The sequence below is a fragment of the Thermobia domestica genome, chromosome 6 (genome assembly GCF_964235325.1).
Source record: "Thermobia domestica chromosome 6, izTheDome1.hap1.1, whole genome shotgun sequence".
NCBI classification, from domain to species: domain Eukaryota; kingdom Metazoa; phylum Arthropoda; class Insecta; order Zygentoma; family Lepismatidae; genus Thermobia; species Thermobia domestica.
The window spans coordinates 95287404-95302847 of record NC_137459.1 but is presented as its reverse complement, the minus strand read 5'-3'; the positions used below and the strand labels follow the sequence as shown (position 1 = coordinate 95302847).

General features: G+C 36.3%; 1 protein-coding gene across 2 annotated transcripts in view; it reads left to right on the top strand.

The window, feature by feature from the left end:
• The window catches only part of Shal (Potassium voltage-gated channel protein Shal), a 404769-nt gene that overhangs the window by 385015 nt on the left and 4310 nt on the right, over positions 1-15444 (top strand). The window lies entirely within an intron of this gene.

Below are 15444 nucleotides of genomic sequence, written 5' to 3'. Positions count from 1 at the left end.
ACCGACACATTTCCATTAAAATCTCCAAAAATAGGCAGGCAAATGGGCACTAAATTTGAAACAACTTTAAGATGAAGTCCATGTTTTCTGTTTAGTACTATCTGTTGTTATGCGTAAAGCATATCATTAAGGATTAAGATTAGGAATTAGATCTCTGAACTTTCGTCATTTATGGTCATGTTATCCCGTCATGTCGGATGATGTTCCTCGGCAATCACACTACCCGGGAAACTAAAGAGGAAGAAAGGAATAGGGAAGAAAGGAAGCGCCCTGGGAGGATTAGGCGAGATACCGTCCAGCCATTTGCCTGGTGTGAACTAGGCAAACCTTATTCAAGGTAGCTGGTCTGAGAAAACTTTTATCAACATGATTATTAGGTAGTGTGTAGATAATATTCAATTATTTACTGGCGTTTAAAGAAGTTTTAGAGGGGTCAGAAACTTCCTGTAATTAGTACTACATTTGCAGTTTATGGGTAGTACATTGATACATGATACATTTCGTACGCACCATAGCTCTTCTCAATAACAGCAGGCTTTAAGTTCGCGTAGATGAATGATTACGAATAGTCTTGGATTTGCAATTAGAAGTTCCAATATTCGAAGCCCATGATAGGTCACTGAAGTTCATTACACAGCCTTCCACAACGTGGGTCGTATTAGTTAAATTTGACTGACTTAACCTGTAGCCTCATCAGTAGTGCTATTCTAATTTTAGCAATCGTTTCTCACACTCTCTCTCTTTATATATATACTAGCCCCCAGAGCCCCGAGTCTGCTTGGCATACGGCCTGGCATTTCTTATCTATCGGCCTTTGCACGAACAGTGAATTTCGTGAACTTGCTCTTCATATTTCCTGAATCTGCCCATCCGGGGGCTTCGCCCCCAAAAACTGTCTTTGCTCCCCCTACAGCCTCGCACCCTTGAACCTAGAATTCTGTCTCTTTTTTTCCTATTTCGACTATCTAAAAAGTAAGACTTTGTATCCCAAGAAAACGCCCGTTTAATTAGCATGGGAATTTCTTCACCCCCCTTTAGACTCATAAAAATTTAAAATATTCACTTTTCGCAATTTTCCTGTCGGTTAGTCCTGGAAGGGTACAATCATGCCAAATTTCATCATTCAAATCTTGCTGGAATTGCCTAAACATTTTGGGAGTTGCAGACGTCCCATATAAATAACATGGGAAAGATTTTTCAGTTCCCATAAAACCACTCTACGGTTAGAAATTTTGATTTCTGATGATTCACTTAGGTAATGCTAACGAAAACGTACAAACATACCAAATTTCAAGTTTTTATTCCAATTCTAAGTACTTAAAACCTGAGATTATAGGTCTCAAAAAGGCTCATTTAAATAACATGGAGAAATTCTGCATCCCATCTTTAGATCACCTAAAAGTTAAAAATATTCACTTTTGGCAATTTTCCTGTGGGTTTTCCCCTTAAAGCTACAATCATGCCGATTTAACCATAGTAGCCCTAGAGGAAGTGCTCAATAATTTGGGGGTGTAAAAGGTGTTCCATATAAATAACATGGGAAAGATTTTTCAGTTCCCCATAAAACCACTCTAAAGTTGGAATTTTTACTTTTATTGATATGCTTAGGTGGTGCTAACAAAACCGTTAAAGAGTACCGAATTTCAAATTTTTATTCCAATTTTAAGTACCTAAAACATGAGATTATGGGTCCAAAAAAAGACCCATCTAATTAACATGGGGAAATTTTTCATCCCGTCTTTAGACTCCCTAAAAATTAAAAATATTCAATTTTGGCAATTTTCCTGTAGGTTAGTTCCGGAAAACTACAATCATGCCAAATTTAATTATCGTAGCCCTACAGGAAGTGCTCAATAATTTATGTCAGCTCACGTAGTTTTATATATAGTTAACTAGCCTTTGGCTATTTGGGGGCTTCGCCCCCAGACCCCCGCGTTTGCTCGGCATACGGCCTCGCATCTCTTAAGTATTGCATTTGCATCAAGGGTGAATTTTGTGCATATTCTCTTCATATTTCCTGAATTTGGCCCAGCTGGGGGCTTCGCCTCCTCGCCCTCATGCTTACTCGGCCTACGGCCTCGTATCTCTTAAATCCACAATTATGTCAAATTTCAAGTTTTTTTTTTCTATTTCAACTATCTAAAAGATAAGATTTTGTATTCCAAGCAAACGCCCATGAAATTTTTTTATCCCGTTTTAGACCCCTAAAAAATTAAAAACTCACTTTTGGCAATTTTCCTATGGGTTACTTCCGGAAGGCTACAATCATGTTAAATTTCATCATTCTAATCCTGCCGGAAGTACCTAAACATTTTGTGGGGGTAGAAGACGTCCCATATAAATAACATGTGAAGGATTTTTCACTTCCCCATAAAATAACTCTAGGACTGGAAATATTTATTTATGATGATTTACTTAGGTAACGCTAATGTAAACGTACAAGCATACCAAATTTCAAATTTTTATTCCAAATCTAAGTACCTAAAATATGAGATAATAGGTCCAAACAAAGGCCCATTTAAATAACATAGGGAATTTCTTCAGTCCCTCTTTAGACCCCCTAAAAATTAAAAATATTGACTTTTGGGAATTTTCCTGTGGGTTAGTCCTGAAAAGCTCCAATCATGTCAAATTTAATCGTTGTAGCCCTAGAGGAAATACTCAATAATTTGGGGGTGTAAAAGGTGTCCCATATAAATAACATGGGAAAGATTATTCAGTTCCCCATAAAACCACTCTAAAGATGGATTTTTTTATTTTTATTGATATGCTTAGGTAGTGCTAACAAAAACGTACAAGCATACCGAATTTCAAGTTTTTATTCCAATTTTAAGTACCTAAAACATGAGATTATAAGTCCAAAAAAAGACCCATCTAATTAACACGGGGAAATTTTTCATCCCGTCTTTAGACTCCCTAAAAATTAAAAATATTCACTTTTGGCAATTTTTCTGTCGGTTAGTTCCGGAAAACTACAATCATGCCAAATTTAATTATCGTAGCCCTGCAGGAAGTGCTCAATAATTTATGTCAGCTCATGTAGTTTTATATATAGTTAACTAGCCTTTGGCTATTTGGGGGCTTCTCCCCCAGACCCCCGCGTTTGCTCGGCATACGGCCTCGCATCTCTTAAGTATTGCATTTGCATCAAGGGTGAATTTTGTGCATATTCTCTTCATATTTCCTGAATTTGGCCCAGCTGGCGGCTTCGCCCCCTCGCTCTCATGTTTACTCGGCCTACGGTCTCGTATCTCTTAAATCCACAATTATGCCAAATTTCAAGTTTTTTTTTTCTATTTCAACTATCTAAAAGATAAGATTTTGTATTCCAAGTAAACGGCCATGGAATTTTTTTTATCCCGTTTTAGACCCCTAAAAAATTAAAAACTCACTTTTGGCAATTTTCCTATGGGTCACTTCCTGAAGGCTACAATCATGTCAAATTTCATCATTCTAATCCTGCCGGAAGTACCTAAACATTTTGTGGGGGTAGAAGACGTCCCATATAAATAACATGTGAAGGATTTTTCACTTCCCCATAAAACAACTCTAGGACTGGAAATATTTATTTCTGATGATTTACTTAGGTAACACTAATGTAAACGTACAAGCACACCAAATTTCAAATTTTTATTCCAATTCTAAGTACCTAAAATATGAGATAATAGGTCCAAACAAAGGCCCAATTAAATAACATAGGGAATTTCTTCATCCCCTCTTTAGACCCCCTAAAAATTAAAAATATTGACTTTTGGAAATTTTCCTGTGGGTTAGTCCTGAAAAGCTCCAATCATATCAAATTTAATCGTTGTAGCCCTAGAGGAAATACTCAATAATTTGGAAGTGTAAAAGGTGTCCCATATAAATAACATGGGAAAGATTATTCAGTTCCCTATAAAACCACTCTAAAGTTGGAATTTTTTATTTTTACTGACTTACTTAGGTAGTGCTAAAAAAACGTACAAGCGTACCAAGTTTTTATTCCAATTCTAAGTACCTAAAACGAGATTATACGTCCAAAAAAGGCCCATTTAAATAACATGGGGAAATTCTTCATCCCTTCTTTAGACTTCCCAAAAATTAAAAATATTCACTTTTGGTAATTTTTCTGTCGGTTAGTTCCGGAAAGCTACCATCATGCCAAATTTAATCATTATAGCCCTAGCTAGGACTCTCCAAAATCGCAAAAAAGTTAAATTTCAAAAGGTCCTATTTCGAATTCGAGAGACTATGGATGGTGGTCCTTATCAGCGCAAAGGAAGTCACGCATACGGAATCCAAAAATGCATATTTCATTAATGTTCAATGGGTGTACAGATTATTCCCTGCAGGGTGAAATTCCCAGACATGCCATCAACCGAATTTTGAGATATGCTCTGAATTTATGATTAGTACAAAGTAGGCAAATGATAAGCCTTCATAGCCGTGAACACGGAATCCTTTAGCGCGATGTCGGAAGTGTTAAGGATCGTCAGCAACACGGTCTCTCGTACTCGGGAAAACGCATGGTGCCATGATTTATTTCACGCTTATAAATGAAGAAAACGTGAAAGATACCGTCACGAAATATATCACATCACATGTTATTCCGAACACTAAGAAACATTTAGCTACTGGTTTGTAATACTTCTGCCTTCTCTCCGAAGCATTGTATGTCCATTGTTGTCAAGGTTTATGTCCTGCCTACTCTGGATCTTTCTTGAAATCAGGGTGTATCTGAATACACTATCGAAAACATATCTGAAAATTAAACCCTGTAGGGAACATCCTCTACACCTATAGACAATTGATGAAATTTGCACTTTTGGATTGTATGTGCGTGGCTTCCTTTACGCTGATAAGAACCACCATCCACAGTTTCTGGAATTCGAAATAGGGCCTATTGAAATTTGGCTTTTTCGCGATCTTGGACAGCCATAGCTCTGAAACTATGCACTCTTCGATATAGGTACATGTGAATTTTTTTTCTTATTTTGATGTGTGGAATCACCTTTTACAGAGAGAGAGAGAGAGAGAGAGAGAGAGAGAGAGAGAGAGAGAGAGAGTATAACATTAATGCATGTCCAAAAATGACGAGGGGATTGCGGACATCAAAATCAGTAAAAATGTTCCTATAAACTTGGATCCTATGTTGCTTCGTTTCCGAGATACAGGGTGTTCAAATGTCGAGTCCCTCCAATTGTTTACTTTGGGAAAGCGAATGGAAATGTTCAATGTTACAGGAATAATACAATGAAGTTTAATTATGCTTGTGTAAATACATTTACTCTAACATGAAGAATGAAACTAACCAAAATTTGAGGTTATTGTTGTCAGCATTGCCAACCTGGTACAAAGTGTTATGTTTTCAAATACTCCTAGGCATCTACAAGAAGTGGGCAACATTGTTACTCAATAACATTACTTCTTGGCTTTTAACACTTAATTACTTTGTGGCTTCATACGTAAGTTATTCTCATATGCATTCATTTGTAACGACACAATAACGCTTTCATGCAAGAGTTTTGATCTATGAACCGTTGTTTCCTATTGTGGGCCGTTAATTGACTTCACACTTGGACGCCTTGTATTCCGAAAACAAAGCGGGATCTGCCCCATGTTTAGGAACGTTTTGATGTCAGCAACTATATGCTAACGTGTGGACGTCTAGTGCTATTTGAAAACGTAACACATTATACGAGGTTGGCAACGCTGACAAGCCAATAACCCAAAATGTTGATCAGTTTGATTCTCTATGTTAGTGTAAATGCATTTGCACTGGCATAATTCCACTTGATTGTATTATTCCGGCAATATTGAACATTTCCATTCACTTCCCTATATTGAGCCAAAGGAGGGACTCGACATTTGAACACCCTGTATCTCGGAAACGAAGTGGCATCGGACCCATGTTTATAGGCACATCCGCAATCACCTCGTCACTTTTGGACATGCATTAATGTTACACCCTATATATATATATATATATATATATATATATATATATATATATATATATATATATATAGAGAGAGAGAGAGAGAGAGAGAGAGAGAGAGAGAGACATTTTTGGCGAAATTGAGATAAGAGCACTTTTGAACTTGAAATAAAAGACCCGATCATGATGCAAAACGGTTATAACTACAACGCAACCATTTCAGAGATAGCTAGGGGTATAACTGACACAAAGGTAGACTGTGGTTCTGTAAAGAGGGTATAGGTGGTAGATGTCTCCTTTTTGCATATCATTATTATAACTTTGTAACTTGCAAAAAGGGGTATAATTATTACTTTTCGGTGCCCCTTTTTTGCTTACTTTTTTCTCTTTCGCTTTACAGTTGTTTCCTTTTATCATAAATAATCAGGAATACAAAGCAGACACTTCTGTTTGTAAAGAAGATGATCAGTTAATAGTTGCAAGTTTTGACCTTCAAAACGTTCTCACAGCACTACACATTGATAGTACCCCTATGTATTACTCAAGGAGGTATGCGTATTACAACAATCTTACATGTGTGAAAACAAAAGCATAAAGGGAACATGTTACCTGTCGGGTGAAGTAGATGGTGCAAGAGGTGCATGTGAAGTTGTGTCATGCGTGCGGATGAGGATTCAAACTGTTGACAATGAAGTGCAACATAAGCAAACTCAGTACAATATCATTATCCTTTACTGTGACAATCGAACTATGATTAGCATACTATACCACGCAGTCCAAATTTTGAGAGTATTAAGACCATTCACCTCAAATTTCTTCTAACAGGTCACATGTATATGGGTGCTGACACAGTGCACAACAACATTTCCAGTTTTATTAAGAACATAAATGTATTAGCCCCTTCCCAGTGGATCACCGTGACATCACTTGCACGAACCAATCCGAAACCATTTGTGATGAAGAAGCTTTAATATTCTGATTTCCTGAACTGGCAAAATGTACAAAGCAGTATGGTAGGAAAGAACATCCAGGATAGCAATAGCAACACAATCAGATGGTCTGAAATCCGAGGCTTGCGGTTTACAGAAGGCAACAACAGTATTGCGTTTTGGTAGTCAATCGAAAAAGAATTCACCATACCGCTAAAGCGCTACTACAATAATGCTCAACGTATTGAGAAGGTTTACAAACATAAGTTGAAAATTTCTGAAGCGAAATACCGAGATTTAACAAGATGGTGTGATAAAATGATCATATCGATTTAACTCCATCAAGAGTACTAGAACAAGCCCCGTTTTACTTGAACAAGAGACTCTATAAGTAACAGTGACAAAGATGGTCTTGATGATATAATTGACTGACTATTGTTATGATATAGCAGCTATCAGTAAAATGCTGTTAGCAATAAGTTGAATGACGTAATTGTTCTACCGTGCACAAAAGTGCATTACCACCTGAATCTTGCATATCCTTCAACGTTAAGCAACCAACCAGAAAGGTTTGGTTGGTTGCCTGACGTTGAAGCATATGCAAAATACAGGTGGTAATACACTTTTCTCCACGGTAGTACAATCTTATCTTTTGTCGTTTACATCTCTTTAATTTCGCTCAGTATTGTATCTTTATAGTTACTATGTAAAGAGCATTCCTGTAGGTAAACGCAGGTTGTCAATGATAATTGCAGATCAGTAGTTTATTTCCACTACTGTACCAGATAACCATATATTTGGCCTTAAAAACGCGTTAGGCAAAAAGGAGGTAACTACATTAAAAATATTTAAAATGTAGCCGCAAGGTTCTGGCTCAGAAGTCCCTCTTTTTTTCAAATTTGTGTAATTTTGTCAATAAGAATTGCAGTTCAGTACATTCTGTGCATTATTATACCAAATAACCATGCATTTGGCCTAAACAAAGGTGTTATGATAAAAGGAGGTAACTACTTAAACAATTTTGAAAAAACAAATCTAGCCGCGAAGTACATGTGGTAAAAATTCCTATTTTTTCCAGAAATGTGTGTAACTCATTATACAGTAACATCTGCATAAGTTTACAGTTGTTATGACCCATACATAATTTGGAAATGAGCAATGTATACAGAATTCAACCTATTTTGCCTTCTGCTCAAAAATTTATAATTTGTCATTTATCCCCTTTTTGCAAAATAGTGACTATATATATGTATATATATGTATAGTCTTAGGAAACAAACCATGGACGGAGCTATGCAGGGCATGGGAGCATTGGCCCCCAATTTTTTGACCAAAAATAAAAACTCTCACTCGTCTAAAAAGTATTCCACAGGTCCTAGACCGACCAAAATGTCTGGCCTCCAGCACACAATTCCTAATGCCACTAATGAAACAAACCATACAAGGTAGACAAAAACATTTTTTTTACTGGGTACCACAAGTAGCACTCCACACAGCATCCTAATACAAGGTGATGTGGCAAAATTATATAGAACTAGAGTATTTTGGAAACGAATTGTCCAAGATAGATGATCGTCAAAAAGTATTAGGAAGACCTTCATCCAGCAATGGATCGACAATTGATGATAATAGTACGTATTTGTTTCAAATACAAATAACTCTTAACATTTCACTTATATAATCCTAGTTCTCATTCTTCATATTTGAACATTCGAGATTAAAGAATAATCGCTTATACCTTGTTCTGAGAGATCATATGCTTAACACTGTAGCCGTAAGAATTTCTAAAAACAAGGATACTTAAAATAAAATTTACTGATCCCCGCCCAGCCATTAATCTTCTGGTATGTACGGAGCAAAGCAAGATCCTTTAAATAGACCAATTCAATAGCTCCGCCGAACAATGTTGCAAGCGACAATATCTGTCATATTGAGATTTTAACAGAAGAACGGTACTGTAATAGAAGTTCCAATTCTATGCAACATCATTTGATATAAAAGCATAGCTTGGAACTGAGAAAGTAAATTTAAAGCCTATACATAATCAACATATATATTTTTTTTCGATTTCTGTAAACATGGATTGTTGTCACTTACAACATTATTCGGAGGAGCCTTTCAATTGTTTTTGGCTATGGAAAATTTGTATGCAATAAGCTCTCCCTTCTAGTAGCGTGTGTATGTGTATGTGTTTAAGATTTGATATAACAAACGGTTCTGCAAACTCGAAATATTTTAGCAACTCGTTCTAGCGAACCGGCTAAATAGCACCACTGAGCATAACTAACTTACGTGTATTGTCTGAATTATAGCATTCATGAAAGTCGTCAAGGTTTTGTGTTATCGACTATTCTTTAGGAGCAGGATATAGTTATCTTAGGGTATTTGTTATTACTTTACATTCTTGCTCCTCTATTTTTGCAATATAGTTACGTACACCCAATTTCTTAAGCTACCAGAACTTCAACAATTTATATGGAGACCACCTCTCAAAAATTATGTATTAACAAAATCATGAATTATATTTCTTGTTTACTGACTTCCATCATCCAATTATAAATGTAAATTGTTAATATAGAAAACATATAGTGTGACACTCGTACATCTGAAATTATAGATTATACCTACATTTATTTTACACTGTACGTTACTAAAATCGAAAAGAATACCAAGAGCAAGTAACTGCTATACAATTTGCAAATTTGTAATTAAGTACCCGAAGCATGAGAGATATTCAGCACAAATAAGGCAAAGTGTGGTATATTAATTGAAGATTTTACGAATCGACATGACTCATGTAGTAAAACATTACGGGACATCCTTATGTTTGAGCAAGTTTATATGTCACTGGACTTTAAGGTCGCCATATCCTTTGTGTACCAAATATCTACTTTTCTAGAACTTAACACCACTCTTGCTTTCCGAAATATTTAGAAAAGAAAATAAAAACTACTTCGGTTCTGTTGTAAGTCATTCTGGCCTGAAATTCATTCCCTGTGTTCAAACAATAAAATTATAAATTTTCTAGCCCCCCTGGTTTATTTAGTGGCTAACGCGTACGATTTGGTGCATAGGGTTCCGGGTTGGAACATTGAATGCATAGCAGTGTTTCGGATTCCACTTTGAACTGTAGGTCCTTGTTTCATATATATTTCTCGCTGAAAAGGAACGCTAAAATTTAATGAACAAACAAATTTAAAATTTCTAACACATGCAAAATGAAAAAGATTGAGAGTAAAGTGCAATAGGATTGCTGTTTGGAAATTACATACACAAATTTCGAAACGAAGAACAAATACACCATGATGAAAAATAGACAAAATAAAACACTTAGAATTAACCTTAAAGCAGCAAATTCAACTTGTAATGGCTTGTATCATTGCCTCAATATTAACTGATGTGGTTAGTTTTAAATTTTTAAATGCATATGTTAGTTCTATGTTAACATTCAATATAGGTTAAAGGAAATATGTAGCACTACTAGAAATCAAACCCAAGATAAGGACACCAAATGCGGACATCTTTCATTCATATAACATTGTATTGCGTTGGAACTCATAATAATTAAATAGTTTCATTCTGAATCTAAAATAATGCATTACTATGACATTGCTTAATTTTCGTGATTGTAACTTCTACTTTATATTTCTTTTGGTAGAAGTTAATTAAACTTAGCAAACAATGTTCCTCACAAAATGCTGTTTATTATGTTACTACCCATGATTATTCGTATTAACTTTCTCGGGGGGAGGCACATCTCTTTTTCCTTCCCCAATAGTTTTTAATTAAAAGTAATACGTCAGGGATGGACGAAATATTACACAGAAAGTTTATTTTCTAAGTGCTGTAATGGCATTCTTTTCAAACTAAGCTCAAACATAACACAGTAAATAAGGTTGACTTTAAAAGATTGTAATACTTTGTCCCATATAGGTTAAAGGTAGAACGTTAATAAAAAGAGCGTCCGGAATCGACTCCCACTACCGGCTTCTATTATAAAATTTCCACTATAAAAAGTATTTTTACAAAATACTATACAAATAATCCCTCCAAATTTACAAGGTTAGTTATAGGTAGTCTTTGACCATAAGGTTGCAGACAGGATCTCTGCAAAGCCCCGAAGCAGGCTAGGCAGAGTGGAGTTAGGGGTCCAAAGCTCCGAAGCAAGCAGTGGGTTTGTTAGGTAACCGCATAGCCCCGAAGCAGGCTAAGTGGCTAAGGTTATGATTCCCAACAAAACCCCGAAGCAGGCTAGGCCAGGAGAAAGGAAAGGCGTAGTCCCGAAGAAGACTAGAGGCCTGGGGTTAGGTTAAGTCTCGAAGCAAACAATAGGAGGGCCACTAGTGAAGTGGTACAGTATTGCCGTCGTCCAGCCAATTTATAGAGGTCCTCGGGCGGCGGTGACGCTGCTGTTCCGTTGACATCGTCTGCTCCATGGGAGGGGCCAGAAGCCCGTCGTCTGCAGGTGATAGTAGATTCATCTGGTGTGTGGAATCCTCTTGCTAAACCACGTGGTGATGTTTGTAAACACTGGCGTGTAGAATTCTTTATACACAACACCATGTGGGTACATTACAATATACAATCATAATTACCTTTAATATTGTAGGTTGTTTCAATATAAATCATTATCTTTTTTATTTGCCAGTGATCTACTGTAGTTTTAACTCAAGCTATTAGTGTGTTAATATTTTTCTGCCACAGTATCTGTGAATACAGTAAATCATCTTTGTCAAGATCCTGATTAGCATTTCTTAAATGCGTAGAAAGCAGTATAAACTGCAATCTTCACCTTCATAATTTACTTTACACTTCAGATTACAACTACAGATTAAAACTTTAGTCAACAAAGAAAAATAGCTTAATATCTTAGCTCAAAACTCAGCTAAGATATTAACTAGCTTGGATCCGACGTGGAATGGACGTATACAGCTCCTGAATCGTGGTGTGTGGAATTTTGTACCATTGTTTCTCCAAACCATGCTCCAGTTCCTTAAAGGATGCTGGTGGAAGGTAATGAGACCTAACACGCCTTTCTAACTCAGACCACAATGGCTCAATTATGTTCAGATCTGGTGATTGTGGGACCCAGGGGAAATGTGATAGCTCCTGGTCTTGCTCCTCAAACCATGATTTCACCGTTTTTGCAGCGTGACAGGGTGCCAAATCATGTTGGTAGATGCCATCACCATCAGACAACAATATTTGGGCCATGGGTAGAACCTGATATACCAAAATGGTCTCATATGACTTAGTATTCCTCATTCGATGCAGGGCTATGATGGGACCTGCAGAAATCTACGATATCACTGCCCATACTGTAAGAGAACCACCTCCATGCTTTACAGTTGGGAGCAGACAGTCTGTATCATAGGCCTGCGACGGTGTTTTCCATACGTAAACACGGCCGGTTATTGGAAACAAGGTGAAGGTCGATTCGTCAGACCACATTACGTGTTTCCACTGCTTGAATCCACGCCTTGTGGTCCTTGCACCACTGGATACGCTTCTTCGCATTTACTGCTGTGACCAGGGGTTTGGCGATAGCGGCCCTCCCATGAATTTTCATTTTATGAACTTCCTGTCGTACTGTTTTCGATGAAACCGGGTTCTGTAGGCCGGAGTTGAGTTCAGACGTAATTTTCATTGCAGTGGTCTTCTTTTTAGCTGCTACAATCTGTTTTAATTCCCTCCGGTCCCTATCTGATAGGATTATCTTTCGACCACTGTTGTGCTTTGCAAACGTCTTTTGCCGATGAATTGTGTATGCCCTCGTGACATTCGACACAGTGCCTTTCGATACCCCCACAATGTTCGCCACTGTTGCCACTGAAGCTCCAACCAGACGGGCACCAACGATCCTGCCTCTTTGGAAGTTTGTCAGGTCGTCCATTTTACCGCACCACTTTCACACCATGACACTCACAGGTGAACTGGTTACTGATGACGCAAGAGGAAGGTCCATATGACACATTGAAAACAAAAAACGAAATGCAACCACAACACGTGTTGTACAGTGAAGGGACAAACTTACGCGTCCTGTATGAAGTGCTTTTAGATTTTTTTGTCCACCCCCTTATTATATATAAAGATTATACTGGTGTTTGCTGCTTCTTTTCATGCATCAATCAATCTATATCTTTGAAACGATAGATCGTACGAAAAAATGTGTAGACTATGATAAGTCATAATTTGTTTCATAAATATCATCCTCGAAATATTGATAAGTTTCGAGATATTTGAAAAAACTAGAATCTTCCCCTTCAACTCTTCAAAACAAAACCTAAAGTTCAGATAAAGGGTACTTCTCAAGATCTGCTGAGCACGTAAAAATAAAGGTATCCACAATATCTCCAGCTTGTTTGGAATTTTTACTGGACTAAATTCTTATTTTTCGGGACTCAGTATACAACATTCCGATTCAACCTTTCTTCTCGCGTACTCCTACACACACTTCACATCAAGATATGTACCCTAAAGCTGTTTAAAGAAATTAATACACATGTTCTGTTGATTAAAAAGGAGAACAAATAGAGACCCAACAAAAGGACAATCAGTGTGCCAATCAAAAGACTATCTATATGGGCATAAAGTGCACATCCGAAAAAATTAACATGGGAAATTTCAAAACACATAGGAGATATGCAACTCTACTGAGGAGATTTTCCCCTCATCCTTTCTGATAATTCGCACACAGAACAATGTTTAAAAAAATAAAATCAACTTGAGAACTAACCTGTTAATGAGACGACTGAGCTTGTTTTCGGGACGCCAACTCCTCGATCCTTGGTCGAAGTTTCGTGTGCAAGAATCAGAGCTGATTCTGGATTCAAGCAAATTTCTGTGCTTCGCTTCTATTTATGTTAATGCAGAGAAACCCTCTTCACAAAAATATGTTGATGGAAATGGAAGAAGTTGAGATACAGCACTGATCGTTCAATAAATTCTCCAACTATGTTCATTCAATAAATGTTGGAAATATGCTTATATTAGGATTACGTACCCACAGAAACATCCTCGCGTACCCCCGGTTGGATAGCACTGGTATACAATATAATATCAATCACATTTTGATTGTTGTAAAAAGTTTCTACGTAATGACCTTTCATTCTCGTTTTCACATTTGGAAACAAGAAGAACTAATAGTTCATTCGATAATGTATATATCGAGCTTGCGGTAGCACTGAAGCAGAAATATGAAACGTTCTTTAACCACTGTTTCTGACGTCATTCACATTTGGAAAAAAGTATTTGTTCTACTGTATTTTCAAAATGCATAAATCTTCTGAGAGATTCATATGTATCGTATAATTCAAATAAAGTTCCTGAGTTGTGATTCATATGTAAAGCGATTTTAATCAATATATGCGACCCTAATCAACGGAAAGTGTTAATATTAGGGAAATTGGCTTTTTGGACCGGGGTTTATGTTTCAGAATTTCTCCATCTTTGAAAATCATGTTAAAGAAAACACTTAGCACAAAATAAAGACTCCTCTCCAAAATTGCTTCTTTTAATTCTTCACATCAACGCATTTTAAAGATGCATTACAATGTATTCTTTATCCACTTTCAGAGTTCGTAAGCGAATTGTAGAATTATATCATGGGGCAAAAGAGGCTTAAGAATTGTAAAATCCTTAATACGTTTCAAGTGTTTCATAATTTTCAAGAACTATCAAGAAATTTCAATATGTAATCTAGAAGAAAGTCCTTTTCATTTCAGAAAAATGAATTTTTGAATTTATATAAATATATATAAATGTGTATGTGAAGGAAAATGACAATCTTATGGCCATAAATACAAAGCAAATTATATAGTTACTGTGACAACCATGCTTTCTTTACTGTTTGGAAAATTTAAGGTCTATTTGCCTGTCTATTATTTTCTTTCGGGGGTTCATTGTGAGTCAGCTTTTTTTTTCTTTCTTTTTTTTGTAAATAAGCCTTTTCCAACCTAATATCCAATATTTTTATTCCTACAAAAGAGGATCGTAGCATGTCATATATTTTATCTCCCTCTGGTACACCTGGAAATGGAATTTAGTCATTAGCTTGGCTACAGTTTAAAACATATGAGGATTCATGTATTATTTAGTAATTTTCTCAATTATTACGCAGTAAGTACACAATCTTATGAAATATGTTCATTATGCATTTGCTTTTTGTGAGAAGGTATTATGCATTGAGATGCTCCAAGAAATAATCTCTATATGTAATCCGAAACCTGTTGCAGTGAAATATGAAAAAGTACTCAAAATATGAATGATTATCTATAATTTTACGTAGGTCTAACGTATATGTGTTTTCTTTTATGAAAATGCACATGTGTATTTAATCAGAAAATGATATTCCAATAAATATGTGCTATGGTTTTCAATAACGTCGACGTAAAATTTTCGTGTGTCCGTTTTAATCTCAATCAAATCGCAGAGTGTGAAGATCTTCGAGAACAAACTGAAAAGCATGTTAGCTTTATAACTTGCATAGGTAAAATTATACTTAAAATACATTGCAACAAATGAAAAAAGGTTTAGAAACTATATATGGTATATAGAGTATAATTACTCAATTATCTTTGCTTAATGTTCGTGTACACA